Raw genomic sequence first — 15,273 nt, 5'->3', positions numbered from 1 at the left:
AATAATATTGTTGTTGTCTGTTGCGACTTGGCAGCATCTGCTGCAGGGCTAATCAGTTACCCGGTTGTCCGTATTTAAACAATGTCTACTTATTTGTGCAGGTGCACTCACAACACTTACCTCACCACCCACGTGCAGACATTCTACAAATTATCACAACTAACAATCTACCACATCTAACAAAAACTGCACTTGTAAATGCAAAACATCATCACTGCCAGAAGTGTGTAACAAACCATAGTGGACCATATTTGAACCACCGCAATATGAGCAATGTTAAAAATCACGTTAAGTACCCATCTTCTCCTGATAAGAGGCTTGTTTTTTACAGAGGCAAGGAGCACCCGTTTACAACTTAATATCTATATACAGCATCTAATCAGTGGTTTCTTCATATAACAAGCGGCGCAACAAGCCATAGAACATTACGTTTGGACCATTGTACCAAAAAATTTCAAAATACACGTTTGGTACACTCCCGCAACCTCCAGGGGTTGCTCCCCTGCGGAAGCAAAATTCACCCCCTAGACAGCTGAAATTCTATACAGCAACTAATTGATAGTTTCGACAGTTTAAAAGAGGTGTAACAAGAGGTTATCAAAATTCGAGCTTTGTGCCATGAAAATTTCAAAGTTCACTTTTGGTACACAATACCAACCCCCAAGAGATTGGACTCCTCGCAGAGGCAAATGCACCCCTTAGGCAGCTGAAAACCTCTATCCAGCACCTAGTCATTAGTTATTGCATATAACAAGGGGTGTAACAAGCCGTGGTACAGCAACTGTGGACCATTGTGCGATGCAAAATTACAATATCCACTTCTTGATGCAACCTCCCTCCTGTAACAAGCTATACATCATCAAATTTAGACTATTGTCCAATTTTTAATTACATAATTCACGTTTGATGAAACTTTCCCAACCACATGGGGTGCAACCCTTGCAAAGTTAAACTTAACCATGAAGATCAATGAAAAATGTATTAGGCACCTGGTTAGCAGTCAGTTTTTACATACAACAAGCAGTATGGAAAAGAACAGTACTCTCAGTATACTTTATTCATAGCGAATTTGATCATGTGAACGCAGAGAAATTTCGAATCAGACATTTGGTACCAAATGCATAAAAACCAACATGTACAGAGCTACAGAGACGTGCTTCGGCATGTTTCTGTCAGAGAACTCACTCAAAATTGATGCTGTTGCACTCAGGAAATGCAACTATCACCTAATTAAGGATTTGATTAGGCATGTATATTTGTTTTGTTATACCGAAATTTCACAAGAAGCAAAATTGGAAGCTCAAAGGTAATTTTCTTAACTTCACCCAATTTTTCTCATACTATGCGAGAGTAACTGTGAAAAATAGCTCACTCAGCAACAAAGTGCTGAATACCCATCGATTGCGACCATGATCAGCTTTTGGTTGAGTAGTCGTTGAGAAATTAACAACGAAAATTTTTAACATAGTAAAATTTTGGAATGAAGTTCAACATTTCAGTTCACAATACTTCAACAAATACGTAAAACGCTTTTATTGGCATCAAAAATTGAAACTCAAGGGTGGTTCATGGCCAACTTGGAACCATCACCTTTTCCTGGTTTGTAGCAAAAAAAAACAAACAAATCATTGACCGATACCATGCTATTTGCTGTTTTGAACAGCTCACTTACGCGTAAAAACTTGTACTTATCGCAGCTCAAAAAGAACACTAAAAATGCGATAACGAGCCCAAAATCCTAATGAGTGAATCGTCATAAAGTTGTGACCAAATCGATTTAAGGTGTTAGGGTTTACCTAATTTTGATTACTAGGTGTGTGACGGTAAAAGTAAATTTTTCCTCTTTACTGTTGCGAAAGACCTCTAGATAAACAAAATACTTCACCACGGAAAGAGTTAACATCTTATGGCAGTATCCATTCCACAGTTTAAGGTTTCGAAAAGAAAAACAGTCCCTTCTTTCGGATTTGAACTTTTTCTTGGGATATCCAGCATCATTAACGCTCTCATCCTTTGATGTTAGTAAGCAGAAGAGATTTTAAAACATCGAATAGTTGCGTTCCTTCCATTGCTGCGCGATACAAAGTTCTTCAGCTGTTATTTTTGTCGTGGCACCTATAAAGACATAAAAAATAATTTTCAAAATAAATACAAGAGAAGTTTTGGTTAAGTTACTCAAAAGAAGCCCCATTCAAATGTTTCTGATAAAATTGCCTGCATTATTTACCTATCTGACTAGCGAACGCGAGGAGCTCATCGGTTCAAGTATAATAGAGCAATTAAAAGTATCAGTTTTTATTTTAAATGCTCTCTTGTTGGAAATCCGAATTTCTGTCCACAATGTGTGTTAAAAAGACGTCAAAAATGCGCAATTGAACTCTTAATTAACCAATCTCCATTGTTCAGAGGGATGTTTCAGAAGAGTGTTTTCCCCAAAAAGATGAATAATACTCGCCGTTTTTAACAGTATAGCCCATTATAGCCCATTGACACAAGTATGACAAAATGTTTTAAGGAGGTACAAGCTACGTTAAAGCAATTACCAGATATGCGTCTCTAAAACAGTCAATCCTTGCTTCTCCACCGCTATAAAAAAAAACTTCTAGATGTAAAGAACTTGTAACAATGAAAGTGAGTTCAAATTTCTAAGATCTAATTTTCTTGAAGTATTCGTTTTTTTAGAAAAATTATAGGTTCCCACAGTTTAGTATTCATTAACCTCAATCGTCATTAAGTTCTCATCCCTTAATTTTGAAATTTGAAAGTCTGATGACATTAACTGGCTGCGATTGTTTTTGCTCAGTTAAAAAAATTCTTTATAGCAGTCTTGGATCATCAAACAAAAATACCAAATTGATCTAAAAAGCGAAATTAGTTATGCTCGGGTTTTTTATTTTTAAGCTGCTTTCAAATTTATCTAGTAAGAACTGTGCATTAAAAATCAAGAACATTTGATATGATGTAAGTGAATGATGAGCTGATTTGACTCAGTAGTCGTTGAGTAATTTTTAAAAATATTTTTAACCTAGTGATTTACTTGGGGCAAAATTTGAAATTTCTGTTCACATTGTGCTAAAAAAGACAACCAGGACGCCCATTTGAGCACCAATTTAGAGAATTTCCAATGTCTCTCATAAATTTGTTGACAAACTGTCAGCTTCTTTATTTGAGTTTTTTTGCAACAATTAAATAATCTACCTGAACACCATTATTTTGAAAAAGAAACAGTAAATATCGGACTTTGCTATGTTGAACACTATGCGTGGTTCCAAAATAAGATGGCAATCCGAAAGTCCCAAATTAGGGAATTAGGCGGCGCGAAAGCAGCGCTATTTTGTAGTAAAGAATATAGCAAGTTTTTCGAAGCAGCTGCTAGGTACCTATTTTTTACGAGATAAATGATAGTGAAACTGTAATTTTTCCACAGCCATAAAAGAGATCAAGTTCCCAAACATTTTTTATCATAATTTGCCAATAAAATGAAGTGGGTAATGACCTCAATTGTTTCGTAACATAAAACAACAGTACTTTTAAACAGAATTCAACTTTTTCTTGGAGTCTCCAGCATCATTGACGTTCTCTTCATTTGATATTAGAAAATTGAAGAAAATCGTACAAGTTTTTGGTGTTTATTTTTGCAGTCTCTGATCATACAGAAAGACATTTCTTTTTTTGAAAAAAAGGAAAACACGCTTTTCAATGTATTTCAGCTAGTTTTAATGAAAATTAGCTTTATTCAAATGATTCTAAACGAATGTTAGCTCCTCTAAAGTTTTGTCATTATTAATTGATTTTAGAAAAAACCACGAGGAACTTATCTGTTTCACTAGTTGTTGAATGATGATTAAAACTAGTTTTTAACTCAGTCGTAATTTCAAATTGCAAAGGACAAATTAAAGGACAAATTAAACGGCCATCTGTACAAAAAGATATTAAATGTACTGCACAAAATTGGAGCTTATTTGTTTGTTTTTCAGTAAATTAATTAATCTACTTTTGATGGGTTCAGCCACATTATATAACAAAGGAACTCTAAATATTTTGAAAAGTGGTAAAGACTACAGAATTGTTGAAACAGCTACAATGTTTCTTTTTGTTTAATACCAGATTGCAGATAGGTGATAGTAAACTATAAATGTTTTACTTTTCACAGCCAAAATTGAGCTCTTCTCAAAAATTTTTTATTGTGAATTGCCAATAGCATTAAAGTGGGTAATGACCCCGTTTATTTTGTGAAATAAAGTAACAGTCGTTTTCAACAGAAATGAACTTTTTCTTGGAGTGTCCAGCGTTTTTAACGTTCTCCTCCCGTGATGTTCAAAAAACTGAACAAAACGTAGAAAACGAAATTGTTCGTTTGCAAGTAAAAAAATCTTTATTTTGGCAGTCTTTTTAGTTCATTCGCAAAAGGAAGATTTTTTTTTTTCGAAATTTGGCATATAATTTTCAATTAATTTGGCTAGTTGTACTGAAAAGGAGCGTTATTAAGATGATTCTTAAATGCTTGATAGTTTCTTTAAAATTTGATCAAGGTGATATGATCTGACAAGAAGCCATGACGAACTTATCTGTTTCAATAGTTCTTGAGCAATGAATAGAAACAATTTTTAACTTAAAAATATTGGACCGGTTTTTCAAATTGCTGTCAAAATTTCGCTAAAATAGTCTGCTTAAAAGACCATTTGAACAAAAAATAATAGATCTTAAGTGTCCCGCATAAAGTTGTTGACTAATTGAGAGCTTCATAACTTCTGCATCTACTTTTTCTGCATCTGCTTCATAGCTTCTGCATCTACTGTTTACGGCATATCCGAATACCAGACTTTCCATTTTGGATACCTTTATATGCGACTTAAATGTTTTTACTCCTTAAGGAAAGTTTTTTAAATCCAATTTCTTAGTTTTCAACTTTTTTTATTTTTCGGTATGATCCTTACTACTGAGATATCATACAAATCATATATGACCTAGGATGATTAAAGATTTTTTGCAAATTTTTTTTCTTTCACTTTTGCTAACGGCCTCTACGGCCTAAGTTCCTGTCTGTGAAACATCATTCCTTTATTCAATGCATAGCATGATAATTTTTTGTGATCCTTGTATGACGACTAAGAAATCATACAAATCATATATGACCTAGTAATTTTAATAGCTAGTATGAATATATATCAGCGAAAAAAATTAATAGGAATATATATTTGAGCTAGTATGACTACTAAGAATTTTGTATGATGAGCAACCCGGGATATATATATATATATATATATATATATATATATATATATCGATTTGTTTTACTGAAGGAAAAATAGATATCCAAAACCTCAATATGGGCAGGTTGTAGCTTTAGAGCCTCCATTAAATGAGTGCAACTCATACGAAGCACTAAAGCATCAAAATGAATTTGTAAACTTTCAGAGACTACGGAAAACTGAAAATGGCCAAAATGAAGGAAAGCGTAAATTGCATTTTCATTTGGAATCTTTGTCATTGTTGTTTGCATATTACTTCATTTTAAGTGTGTACGTACGTACTCATTCACTTTTTTAACTGGTGTTAAAATTTTTTGCTGAGAGCAAAAAGAGAATCTTCACCTTGAATTCTAACTTAATCAGACGATAGTGTTACCGAGTAAATTGAATTGAATAAATTATATCACTAGATAGAGAATTTTTGTGCGTATTATATCAAAACTTTCGCTTAGATTTTCCGTTCTAAATGCAACATACGTATTATTTCTGAGAAATACAAAGGCCGATTTCCCACTAAGAATAACTTCCAAAATGGCTCAAAACTGATCGCTTAGCCTAACAAATTCGGTTTTTCGAACAGATTAGTTTAAATCGGTGACCTAGACTAAGACCTGCTAAAAAAGATCAAGCTAGATTTGCCTCCAAGTAAACGATGCTTATGCCTTGAACGTTGATCTTACACAGTTACGTTGTATACATATAGACGCTATATCTTGAATATAGATTACGATAGTGTGTTTTCATCTATATTTTTGGAGCCGCGACCGGCTTTACGAACACACTTCTACGCTTTACGAACACTCTTCTACTTCAAGATTGTGATTCGGAATGTTAGATCTAAAGTGCGACGCGAGCGAGAGCTAGCTTCGAATCCTGGACATTCTCAACAACTGCTGCGTTCAAACCATAACAACAACGATGCCTCCGCCTCCTCCCATTGCAATGATGAACCACCTGGACACGAATTCCCGGTGGTGAGTTCAGTTTCTCCTTCTGCGACTGACCTCTACAGTGCTACATTGGATCAACTTTCATCGTCGTCTTCTGTCGAGAACTGGCTCAACGGCGAATATAATTTCTCAGTGCAAAAGTTCAAAGAACGGGAACTGATCTCTTCCAAGACGTTGACCTACGTTGATGCGAAGAGCATTAGAGATCACTGCTTCATAACCAACTTCAGAGATATAACCGAGGCACTAGAGTTCGATCCCCTACCGGACCATTTCTTTTTGTTTAGCAGTACAATTCACAAAACAGAGCTCTCAGATGCAGATGATGGTTGGAATTGGAAAATTTTACAAATAGAATCAGAAGCTGACATTTGACTACACTTCCGAAAAAATAACTGTAAGAACCATCCAAACTCATTTTTATTTCTTCTTGAAGCAGTAAATTAATATTATAGAAACCGGCAAATCTAGTAACCCCCCTCAATTTTTTTCGGTTTCATTTCTCATAATCCGGTAATTTCAATTCCCCTGGTCACCAGTAACCTACCCCTTATAATTTTTGAGTTGAAAAACATCGAATTTGAAAATTTTTGGTCTAAATTTTGGAATTGACCAAATCGGGCTAAATTCTAGTAATTGGTACGGGTAAAGTCTTATACGAAATAAACTCAGCGAAGCAAAAAACAAAAGTTTGAAAAAATTGACCAAACTTGATAAAACTTTGCAAAAAATTTATATAGAGTGTTGATAGATGGAGGATCGAACATTTGTATAAAAAAGGGTAGAATTAAGAGTTTGGTCAAGATTTTCAAATTTTGGAGAAAAAAAAAGAATCAGATAACTGATTTTATCTGCAAATAAGCGCTTATTCTTGGTAACTCGTGAAAATCGTGCCTTTAACATCAAGGTTCGGAGTTGGAGCCAAGCTCAAGTCAATTTTGTTGTAAAAAACATTATATGGTTTTTATATTAGCTGCAAGTTCACTGCATCACGCCATAAAAACCTTGCCTCAAGCGTTACAAGACCATTATAAAAAAGGAATTTACGCATTACCGGGTCTGAGTTTAAATCCTAACGCTTTGAAAGTCCGAAAAACCGCGCAATTTCAATTGAGTCACTTCTTCCGTGATAAAAAAGAGGCTAGTTATATGGCATGATGTGGCGAACAATTCATTGTCCCGTCATCGCAGTAACAACAATAAGCCTTTAACACCTTCGCAGCTTATTGAAGTGCTTGAAAAGTATCAGGAGCGCATAGAAGCTATAGTGTATTGCCCCAGAGAGGGAACTCCTGATATTTACAATCAGCTCAAGCGTAGTACTCTAGTTACCATCCATTTAGTGAAAGACATTGTGTCTAAACGTAAACAGAAAGATCTTAGTTTACTTAATGAGTACAGAGCATTACACCAAAGGCCTGCGCTTGAGCTGAAAACACTCACTATAGTCTTAGCTCATAAGAACAACCTCCGGTCCTTGATAACACGCTCCCGACCGAAGAAACTTTCAAAGCGCCGTCGTAAAACGCTTCGCACCCGTCATGAGTTCGAGGAGGCGGAACTCACACAAGCCTTTGATAACCTGAATGTCACTTAGTCTTGCGTTGTTGTGGGAGTCTACCCGCTGACTGGCGGTGTGACTTAGTTAACTCACGAGTTACGGGTTAGTTCGTGGTTGGTTCCCTCCGATAGCGCTTTACTAAACGTTTCGCTCTCCCCATTCTTTGAGTAATTCACTACCATTCGTTTTCCGCAGGTTATCTGGTTTCATTTTCCGCTTCCGTCCTTTTGTTTCCGTGTCACTTTGTTTCCTTCTATCCCCCGTTTATCTGTTGTATGATGTAGTATGTTGAGTTTCTGCTGTAGTAAAATTTCTCTCTGCTAGTATGCTGGTTTGTTGTGTAGTCTCATTCCTTGCTAGGGTGTGACTTAAGTTCATTCTGGAGTTACGGCTGGTTTGTTTCGTGACTTTCACCACACTGGTTTGCTAGCAATTTGTTGTAGCTTTTTTAATTTTTGTAGTATGCACTTTTGTTGTCTGGGTAGGGTGGTTTGCTAGGGTGTGACTTAAGTTTGTTCTGGAGTTACAGCTAGTAAAGTTCCTGACCTTTTCGACTTTTGGTTATACTACACCGTTGCCGTAAATTGTTTCATGTTTGATGTTTTGATGCCGTTGATAAAGCCCCCATAATGTTTTGTGCTAGTTTACCTGGCAGTAGCTCCTCTCCTTCTTTCTAGGGTGTGACTTAAGTTTATTCTGGAGTTACGGCTAGCTTGTTTGGTTGAGTTTGTTGCTGTGGTCTGTTAGCATCGATCTTTCCGCCTCCTCGCTTGTGGTTTCCGCCCCGCCCGTGCCAGTTTTCCCGTTTCGTCGCGCGCCATCCGCCCGACGTTTCCGCCCCTTCCGTGCCGTTTTCCCGTTTCGTCGCGCGCCATCCGCCCGACGTTTCCGTCCCGCCCGTGCCATTTTCCCGCTTCGTCGCGCGCTTTTCGCCCGACGCTCACGTTTGTCCGTCCGGTTTCCCGTTGCGCCGTGCGTTACTCGTTCGGCGTCTCTTCCCGTCAGTCCCGTCTCCCGTTCTGCCCCTTTTTGCGCTTCCTGCGCACCGTTCTTTCTTTCTTTCGCCGGGTACTATTGTACTCGACGAAGATCTTTGCTCTTTGGCGGTTTGCTAGGCAAACCGTCACACTAGGGTTCGGTATAACCCATTTGTGTTGTGCTGTTGCATGTCTGTGTACTTTATAGTAGTACTAAATTAAACTTGTGTATCCTGTTTTTTCTTAAGATCATGACAACTTTGCAGGACAAATTTAACAAACTTTATAGTGCGAGGGCAAAATTAGGGGCTGAACTAAATAACATTTATGGTGAAATTAACAATGCTGTGGATAAGCAAGACAGGAAAGTTAAGATCGAACGTCTGATTGTGAAGTGCAAAGATGCTTTTACTAGAGTAGTTGATAAGAACGAAGAGCTCTTTGATCTGGCACAAAGGACTGAAGATCCAGATGCTGCCGTTAAGAACCTTGAAAAATGGTTAGAGACTGTAACAAAGAAAACTGATGAGTTCATTGCTGCTGCTCGAGGGTATATCAATTCGGTCCATGACAAAGAGACAGCAGAGCAGTATACCTCTCACCATTCAAAATCAAGTTCACATATGACTTCCTCAAAAAGATCAAGTCAGCGTCAACGAGACTTAGAACTATCAAGACTCAAAAGGGAGGAACTTGAGAAACAACATGAAGCAAAGCTTCGCATTGCTAGACAGCGTCTCGAAGTTGAAAAACAAACGAAATTGCGGGAATTGGAAATTGAGCAGCTTGAGGAGGATCATCGCAAGGAAGTAGCTGCTGCAGCACTTGAGGAAATTGAGTTGATGACAAAATCATCAGCAGACGGGTCTGGTACGGGCAAAATTAGTGGGCTCTTTACCGAAAGAAGTTCAGTCAAGAGCAAGAAACTTGTTCAAGATTGGGTTAATTCGTCACCGGCCGGGAACATGGCAGATGTTGCAAATGAACCGAGTTTGCACTCTTCTGGTTCCATCGCCCAATCCAACCAAGCAATTGTCCAACAACCTTCTTCAACTCAACTTCCAAACTCACACTCCAATTTCAATACACATGGTCAAGTTGAGGCCAACATCAACCTCCCTGTCCATGAGCCGCAAGAACCAAGTAGTAGAACCCATGTAACCAATGATGCACATGTTGCAAACAACATTATGCAAGAGCAGCAGCAGCCTCAATATACGCCTCCATCACCAATAAACTTTGGCATGCCAACTCAACTAAACGCCCCAAACACAGCCCGACAACTGTCTCAAGCAACAATGCACTTCGATGGTTTACAGTTAGATCATCAATTCCCGCGCAGTTCGAGCATGCCGGGACAGTTGAATTTAGTCAGCCCTCCGCGTTCACCACCTTTAAACACACTCGTTAATGCTCCGCTAGCACTTAATCCGCAACAAGCACGCATAAATGTACCAGCCCCCCCATCCCCCGTTCTAAACCCCGCACCACCGCATTTCCCGTTAATCCCACCAGCATTCCGCTTTCCTCCTTCGCCGCCACAAGCACTCCCACTACAAGCCACTAACCCCGTGGCAAATAATGTCAATCTGTTACCCCATTCTCCTCCTGCACCATTCATTTCCTCCGCAAACAATTTCGTGCCTCAATTAATTCATCCACCACCTCCACAAAAGAGTTTCCAGCCCCAAAACTTTGTACCGATAACCCACGCACCTCCTGCTCCTCCAGATCCAAATGTCTGGCGTTTTCCGGCAGCAGTCCCACCTAATGCAGTACCACTTGTACGTACATCTGCAAATTTATACACCGTACAACCGGCCCCGTTAATCAACCCTCATATATCTACATCGCACCGCTCCCCTCATGTACAAGCAGCAGCAGGCGCTCAAAATTACGTCACATCAGACTTCATGCAAGCGAATCTATTTAGTTCTTCCGCAGGTACCGCCCCCACCTTTGTCACTCCGATCATTCCGCCAACGTATGGAGCTACCGTTCCGAACCCGCTGTGTTGGGGTGGCCCGCCGCATCCCACACCTTCGGCTCCTTCTTTGGACTCTGCGGATTTGATAAAGCAGTTGGCGGACGCAATTACTTGTAAGAAGAACGATCCACTGCCCGAGTGGAAATTGTCACAGTACAATGGTGATCCACTGCAGTGGCACGAATGGTTCGGACAATTTAAAAGCGCCATAGACGCACAGTCCTTGACTGATGATGTCAAGTTAACATACTTAAAAACTCTTGTAACTGGAAAAGCTAAAATCGCCATCACTGAGTTCGCATACTGTGGTGTAATGTATAAGGACGCACTTAAGACACTCGAACGTAAATTTGGCCAACCACAGGCAGTAGTCAGTGCACACTTAGACAAACTCAGCTCTTTTCCTCCACTTAAGATGCACAATAGTGATAACATCATAAACTATTCTGCAACAATTTCAAGTCTTGTAGGGGTCTTTAAATCACTCTCATACGACTCAGACCTTAAGAGCGCCTCACTTCTCAACACGGCTGTGCAAAAATTGCCGCCCAATCTGAAAGAGTCTTGGTCACTCTTCACAGTGAAGAAACATTGGGTAAAGCCAACACTCCTTGACTTCAACGATTGGTTGAAGGAGAAGGCCGAGGCACATGATTTAATGAAACAAACTTCATCGAAGGCAAGAACTGAGGATAACACCAACTCAGTAGTAAAGACCAAAGTTGCCTCAAGAACTTTTGCTGCTAATACGCAAACTAAGGGCACTCAGAGACCAGCCTCAACATCGGCAACGCCTGCAACCCCTCGCTGCATCGTGTGTAAAGGCAATCATCGCATCTGGGAGTGTAGGGTATTTAAAGAAAAGTCTCCCACTCAGCGAGCAAAGGTAGTGGCGGACGCAAAACTGTGTTTCTCATGTTTGAGAGAAAAGCATATGTTTAGGCAATGCCCAAATCCCAGGAAATGCAGGAAAGACGGATGTAACAGCTCCCATAATACACTTCTCCATGGAGCTGAGAGGGTTTATCCATCAAAATCCCCTTCAAACAACAACAATAGTAATTCTATTGCTGGCGCAAATCAAAGTAAACTTTCTAGTGTCCAATCATCGAGTAAGACCACTACTTTGTCATCTGTGAGTAATGTGAAAGGCCTCCTTCAGGTGACTGAATTACAGTTGAAAAGCTCTTCTGGTAAAGATACCACGGCTTTAGTTTTGTGCGATACCGCTTGCAGTAACTCTTGGGTGTCCAATGATCTTGCAAACAGACTTGGTTTGCACGGTACAGCATTGAAACTAACAGTCAAGGGTATAAATACCGAGGAGGTTGTAGACACTAGGTTAGTTGAACTAATTGTAACACCACGCGACAACCAAGCATTTGAATCATTTAAAGTCAGCCCTTACGTAAAGGAAAATTTGAATGTAGGCGCCGATGTCATTAACATTAAAGCACTTCAGGAAACATACCCGCACCTAGCAGTTCTAGACCCAGTTACATATTGCTATGGAAACATCGAGATGATACTTGGACAGGATGTGTATCATGCCATCCGCCCGTTAGAGTACTTCGCTGCTGACGAGAAGTCCTCGCCCTTCGCTGTTCGCTTGCCCATAGGTTGGGTTCTAAGCGGCCCTCTACCGTCGTCTTCAGGTTTAGTCTCGACTTGTTTCAAAGCTAATATGGAGCAGGATTTTGAACTCGCGAGTCAGGTAAAATCTTGGTACGACATGGAGTCGTACGGCGCACTTAAGCAAGTAGACCCACGATCCGCCTCGGATGCGCGTGCGCATGAAATTCTTGAAAACACCACCGTGCATAATGGAAAAAGGTACGATGTAGGAATGCTATGGGCTGAAGATAACATCGAACTCCCCAACAATTACTTCTCAGCACTTGTTCAATTAAAATCTTTGGAAAAGCGGCTTACGAAAGACCAGACTTTAAGGGAAAAGTACTCGAATACCATCAAAGAGGACTTAGACAAAGGCTACGTAGTAAGGGTCAAAGATGCTCAAAAGGTGGAAAGTCGCTCGGAACGAGAGTGGTACCTACCACACCATCCGGTTGTTAACCCGAACAAGCCGGGCAAGGTTCGTAGGGTACTAAACGGAGCAGCAAAATTCCATGGCGCATCTCTTAATAGGTCATTACTCACCGGACCTGACCTACTGCAAAACCTAATCTATGTACTCCTACGGTTCAGACAACATCCATTTGCCGTATCCGCCGACATCGAGGGAATGTTCCTCCAAGTTGGAGTGTTGCCATGTGATCAACCATCATTGCGCTTTTTGTGGCGGGAGGACCCCACATCAAATGTTGTGGTACACCAGTATACACGCCACATCTTTGGGGCAAAAGATTCTACCACCTGCGCCAACTACGCACTTCAGCGCACGGCACGCGATAATGCTAAGGAGTACCCAGAAGCTGCGAAAGCCGTCCTTGAGAACTTCTACATGGACGATTACTTGGACTCTGTGGAATCCCCTGAGAGGGCCCTCATTAGGTCGAAGGAATTGGTACATCTTCTCCATCTAGGTGGGTTCAAGCTTACTAAGTTTGTAAGCAATGTACCAGATCTGGCTGACCGAATTGATGGGTCTGCTCAATCCACTGAACCGAAGGTCATCGTTTCATCCAAGGAGGAATCAATGCACGTGCTTGGGCTTAAGTGGGATCACAACAACGATACTCTGGTTGTGAGCAGGGGTACTAACAGCACCATCACGAAAAGTTTAACACAGCGCTTGGTCCTAAGTCTTGTGTCAAAGGTCTACGACCCAATTGGTCTTGTCGCACCGTTCACTGTTGGTGCTCGGTTAACCTTGAAAGACATTTGGCGTGTCAATGGACAAAGTTGGGATGACGAGTTACCTAAAGACACAGTTGACAGATTCCTTGCTTGGTGTGTTGAACTGCCGCGGTTAGCTGAGATCACTTTACCGAGAAGTTACTTTTCAGGACCATTCCAACATCTTGAACTCCACATGTTTGGTGATAGCTCGCAAGACGTATTCAGTGCAGTAGGATTTCTTAGGGCTCAAGTAACTTGCACCTCCGGGGAAATTATAACAGAGCTGGCGTTTGTCCTGGGCAAGGCCCGTGTTGCACCTATGAAGGTAATGACAGTTCCTAAGTTGGAATTACAAGCCGCTCTCCTCGCTGCCCGTTTAAAAAGGGAAATCTGTAGAGCTTTAACGGTTACTGTGGACAAAGTCTTTATGTGGACAGATAGTACAATCGTCTTGCAGTGGATAAACTCAACAAACAAACACCCCATCTTCATTGCAAATTGTGTTAGTGAAATCCTGGAGAACACCAGCGTTGACCAATGGAACCACGTCGCCACTTGTGATAATCCGGCAGATGCTGGCACGCGTGGCATGTCCGCTGAAGTTTTGCAATCAAGTAGCTGGGTGAGGGGTCCTGACTTCTTGAGAACTAAGCAATTCCCTTTTGTGCCAAATACTGACGTCGTTGATAACATCAAGCTTGGCGCTGTAACCAAGGAACAAGATGATGACTCCATCTCATCTTTAGCCGCATCCGTAACCAAGCCCCCTAAGGAACAAAGCATCAATCTAATCCCGTTTGATAAGTTCAGTTCTTATCAAAAATTACTTCGTGTCACCGCATATGTGCTCCGTTTTTTACCATCTCATGAAAGTTACCGTACCGTAGACGGCAGCATAGCCGACCCTGTTGAGCTTGACGAAGCCGAGCGTCATCTCCAGTACTTGGTTCAAGGAGAGTCCTTTAATACTGAAAGAAAGGATCTTCTTGACAACAAATCCGTTAAGAAGAGCAGCCGCATTGCTCAGTTTACTCCGTTTATTGGACCTCAGGGTCTCATCCGTTCCTCTGGTCGACTCCGACGTCTAGTGGAAATTGACTTTGACACTAAGCATCCTATCGTGCTGGATGCGCGTCATACTTTTGTTAAACTGTTTCTGCGGCATACTCATTTGAAGAACCGTCATCAGGGCATCGATTACTTAAGGTCAAAGGTACAAGAACGTTATGCCATCCTAAAACTACGTTCCACACTGCGTTCCATCAAATCAAACTGCGTCTTGTGTAGAAAGTTCCGTGCAGCAACCATTCAGCCTATCATGGCAGACCTCCCAAAGGAGAGACTCGCATACCAGTCTCCTCCCTTTACCAACACCGGGGTTGGTTACTTCGGCCCATTCTACGTCACAGTTCGTCGGACTACCGAGAAGAGGTGGGGATTTCTCTTCACTTCTCTACTTCACTACTCGTGCTGTCCATGTTGAAGTTGTACCGTTCATGGACACCAGTTCCTGTGTAATGGGAGTGGAGCGGTTCGTCTCCCGTCGGGGTACTCCTGCTATGATTTGGTCAGATAATGGTACGAACTTCATTGGAGCGGAGAAAGAGCTCCGTGAATGTGTGGAAAAATGGAATACGCTTAATATCGCTGCCGAACTTGCACATAAGGGCATTAAGTGGAGGTTCAATCCACCCAGTGCGCCACACCAAGGTGGCATCTGGGAGAGGTTAGTTCGTAGTTTTAA

General features: G+C 40.7%; 1 protein-coding gene across 2 annotated transcripts in view; it reads left to right on the top strand.

Moving 5' to 3' along the window:
- Positions 1-15,273, top strand: part of LOC142345524 (uncharacterized) — a 562,956-nt gene that overhangs the window by 521,575 nt on the left and 26,108 nt on the right. The gene's annotated exons all lie outside the window — the stretch shown is intronic.

Source organism: Convolutriloba macropyga, chromosome 9, assembly GCF_964194025.1.
Source record: "Convolutriloba macropyga chromosome 9, txConMacr16.3, whole genome shotgun sequence".
In the NCBI taxonomy this organism is placed as follows: Eukaryota; Metazoa; Xenacoelomorpha; order Acoela; family Convolutidae; genus Convolutriloba; species Convolutriloba macropyga.
This window is presented reverse-complemented; position numbering and strand designations above follow the sequence as displayed.